Below are 4511 nucleotides of genomic sequence, written 5' to 3' on the forward strand. Positions count from 1 at the left end.
CAGTAAACAGGACGCATGACACCCAGCTGGCTTTTCTCTTCCTCCCCATTAGGCTTCAGGAGGTAGGTCAAAAGATTAGAGTTTATCATACAGCAGGGGAGGGGGATTCCATGGGTGAGAGATATGCCTTGGGGGTGGATAGAGGGAAAGAGGGCTTAGCTTGTGGGACATATATATGTGTGTGTTGGGGGGGGGGAGGGCTTATGCTGGGGGAGGGGGGTGACCCGGGAAACTACAGACCGGTGAGTCTGACCTCGGTTCCGGGGAAAATGGCGGAAGCACTGATAAAAGAAAACATCGATGAACATTTTGAAAGAAACAAACTTCTGATAACCAGCCAACATGGTTTCTGCAAGGGGAGATAGTGCCTAACGAACTTATTGCACTTCTTTGAAGGAATTAACAAATGGATGGTCAAAGGAGATCCCATAGACATCATATATCTAGATTTCCAAAAAGCCTTTGACAAGGTGCCCCATGAATGCCTACTCCGGAAACTGAAGAACCATGGGGTGGAAGGAAACATACATAGATGGATCAGAAACTGGTTGGCGGGTAGGAAACAGAGGGTAGGAGTGAAGGGCCACTACTCAGACGAGGAGGGCCATGAGTGGGGTCCCGCAGGGCTCGGTGATCAGGCCGCTGCTATTTAATATATTTATAAATGATCTAGAAACAGGGACGAAGTGCGAAATAATAAAATTTGCAGACGACACCAAACTATTTAGTGGAGCTCGGACTAAAGAGGACTGCGAAGAATTGCAAAGGGACTTGAACAAACTAGGGGAATGGGCGACGAGATGGCAGATGAAGTTCAACGTTGAGAAATGTAAAGTATTACATGTGGGAAACAGAAATCCAAGGTACAACTATATGATGGGAGGGATGTTATTAAATGAGAGTACCCAAGAAAGAGACTTGGGGGTAATGGTGGACATGACAATGAAGCTGACGGCACAGTGCGCAGCGGCCGCTAAGAAGGCAAACAGAATGCTAGACATAATCAAGAAGGGTATTACAACCAGAACGAAAGTTATCCTGCCATTGTATCGGGCGATGATGCGTCCGCATCTGGAGTTCTGCGTCCAATATTGGTCGCCGTACCTTAAGGACATGGCGTTACTCGAGAGGGTTCAGAGGAGAGCGACGCATCTGATAAAGGGGATGGAAAACCTTTCATACGCTGAGAGATTGGAGAAACTGGGTCTCTTTTCCCTGGAGAAGAGGAGACTTAGAGGGGATATGATAGAGACTTATAAGGTCATGAAGGGCATAAAGAGAGAAGAGAGGGATAGATTCTTCAAACTTTCAAATAATAAAAGAACAAGAGGGCATTCAGAAAAGTTGAAAGGGGACAGGGGGTTTGGTATTTCACAATGTCAATTGTGATGGGCATTCACTCATTGGGTTCTTGTACTGAGCAACATTTGCTGTCATAGTTTCCAGTGCTGTTTTTCTGCCTGCTCTGTTTTATGATTCCTTTGATCCTGGGTGTATGTCCCTTTGCAGTTGCTAATAAAGAAATTTTAAAAAACCCAAAAAACAAAAAAACCAAAACGAATGCTAGGAAGTTCTTCTTTACCTAACGTGTGGTGGACACCTGGAATGCGCTTCCAGAGAGCGTAATAGGGCAGAGTACGGTACTGAGGTTCAAGAAAAGATTGGACAATTTCCTGCTGGAAAAGGGGATAGAGGGGTATAGATAGAGGATTACTGCACAGGTCCTGGACCTGTTGGGCTGCCGCATGAGCGGACTGCTGGGCACGATGGACCTCAGGTCTGACCCAACAGAGGCATTGCTTATGTTCTTAAGTATGTGCTTGGGGGAGAGCAGAAGGGGTATATGCCTTAGGGAAAGAGTGAGAAGTGTGTGCCTTGGGAGGGGTTATACATTGGGGCCAAGGCAAGAGAAAGGTCAATCTCACAGTATGTAGTGGTGGCAGGTGGGGTGGGAGAGTACCATAACAGGATTCAGGAGGAAAAGCTATGGGCAGTGCATAGAGGGAGTGAGCACTATGGGATGGTTGTCAGGGGGTTGTTGAAAAAAAGATGGGGAGAAAGACAGTTGTGCTGGAGTGACTGCCTTGGGATTTGAGAGAGAGCTATTGGTGGGTGGATGGGGGGGGGGGGTTCAGAGAATACTGTGGGGGTGTTGTGCCAAGGGGGTGTCTGAGAAAGAGAGTTGGAGAGCTGGAGTTGCCAGGGGTTGAACCTGCAGAGAAGAGAGATGAAGCCTAGGGAGGGGTTCAAGATAAGCTGAGCAACAAGGCTGCTCACAAAAATGTAGAACTTTGAAGAATTTTCAAAAATTGTGCCCAAAATTGTAAATTTTTTTTTTTTTGCACAAAATGTCCTCAGGAGTAAATGATATGCAGAAGACTTTTAAGCAGTACCTAGTGCATGGAATGACACACTGTGATGTAGTTATGTACTTTAAATGTTCTACTGAGCAAGGGAACCAAAAATGTATATTCTTCCCTCTATTGTCATACAATTCTGCATATAGCCAGACAGCTGCTGGAGCATGTTTGGTGTCTACAGAGCTTGGCGTACAAGGCAGGCCCAGAGTTTGGTGGGAAAAGATTATTTCATTGACTTCAGTCCAATTTACACCATCCAGTTTATTCTTACTTTGCGATCTAGGAAAAAGCAAACACCCAAAAGAACTTCAGCTGGTTTTGTTCTCTAAGCCAAACAATGGTCCCCTCTTGCTTCAAAAGGGCAGCATACGTAGTAAGTTACTGTCATACTTTCACCAGCATCATTTTGCCACCATTATCCAGATGATTCTGGATTACGTCAATGTCGCCTACCTAGGAATCAATACCACCCTAACCCACAAAATGCAACTTATTCAAAACACTGCAGTAAGACTCATCTTCTATCTGAAAAAATACGATTCCATCTCAACCTACCGCAACCAACTCCACTGACCACCCATCACAGCTCGTATATAATTCAAAGCAGCCAGTATCATGCACCACATTATCTATGGCAACTCAGCCATCCCACTCATCAAACACCTCGCGCAGAATTCTCAATAGGATGCAATTGAACCTCCCCTCGACAAAAAATCTCAAGTACAAAAGAATTTTCCAGTCCATGTTCACCTTCCTCGGAATTAAAATCTAAGAACATAAGCAGTGCCTCTGCTAGGTCAGACTAGAGGTCCATTATGTCCAGCAGTCCGCTCACGTGGCGGCCCATCAGGTCCAGGACCTGCATATTAATCCTCTATACCCTTCAATCCCCTTTTCCTTCAGGAAAACATCTAATCCTTTCTTGAAACCCAATACCGTACTCTGTCCTACCACGCCCTCTGGAAACGCATTCCAGGTGTCCACCATCCTCTGGGTGAAGAACTTCCTAGCTTTGGTTCTGAATGTCGCCTCTTAATTTATCCGAATGCCCTCTCGTTCTTGTAGTCTTCGAAAGTTTGAAGAATCTGTCCCTCTCCACTTTCTCTATGACCTTCATGATCTTGTAAGCCTCTTATCATGTCCCCTCTAAGCCTCCGCTTTTCCAGGGAAAAAAGCCCCAGTTTCTTCAATCTTTCAGCATATGAAAGGTTTTCCATACCTTTTATCAATCTCGTCACTCTTTTCTGAACCCTCTCGAGTATCGCCATATCCTTCTTAAGGTACGGCGACCAATATTGGACACAGTACTCCAGATGCGGGCGCACCATCGCCCGATAACTTCTTTCGTTCTGGCTGTAATACTTTTCTTGATAATACCTAGCATTCTGTTCGCCTTCTTAGAGGCCGCTGCGCACTGTGCCGACGGTTTCATTGTCTTGTCTACCAGTACCCCCAAGTCCTTCTCTAGGCTACTTTCTCCCATTACCAGCCCTCCCATCGTGTAGTTGTACCTCGGATTTCTGATTCCTACATGCAAGACTTTACATTTCTCTACATTGAACTTCATCTGCCATCTCGTTGCCCTAGTTTGTTCAGGTCCCTTTGTAAATCTTCGCAGTCCTCTTTAGTCCTAGCTCCATTAAATAGTCCAAGCCCCATTGGTGTCGTCTGCAAATTTTATTACTTCGCACTTCGTCTCTGTTTCTAGATCATTTATAAATACATTGAGTAGCAGCGGTCCAAGCATCGACTCCTGCGGAACACCACGTGACCCTCCTCCAGTCCGAGTAGTGGCCCTTCACTCCTACCCTCTGCTTCCTACCCGCCAACCAATTCCTGATCCATCTGTGTACGTCTCCTTCCACCCCATGGTTCTTCAGTTTCCGAAGTAGGCATTCATGGGGTACGTTGTCAAAGGCTTTTTGGAAGTCTAAGTATACGATGTCTATGGGGTCCCCTTCGTCCATCCGTTTGTTAATTCCTTCGAAGAAGTGCAATAAGTTCATCAGGCACGATGTTCCCTTGCAGAAGCCATGTTGGCTTGTTGTCATAAGTTTATTCCTTTCTAGATGCTCCTCGATGCTATCTTTTATCAGTGCTTCTGCCATTTCCCCCAGAACCGAGGTCAGACTTACCGGTCTGTAGTTCCCC

The sequence above is a fragment of the Geotrypetes seraphini genome, chromosome 12 (assembly GCF_902459505.1).
Source record: "Geotrypetes seraphini chromosome 12, aGeoSer1.1, whole genome shotgun sequence".
NCBI classification, from domain to species: Eukaryota; Metazoa; Chordata; class Amphibia; order Gymnophiona; family Dermophiidae; genus Geotrypetes; species Geotrypetes seraphini.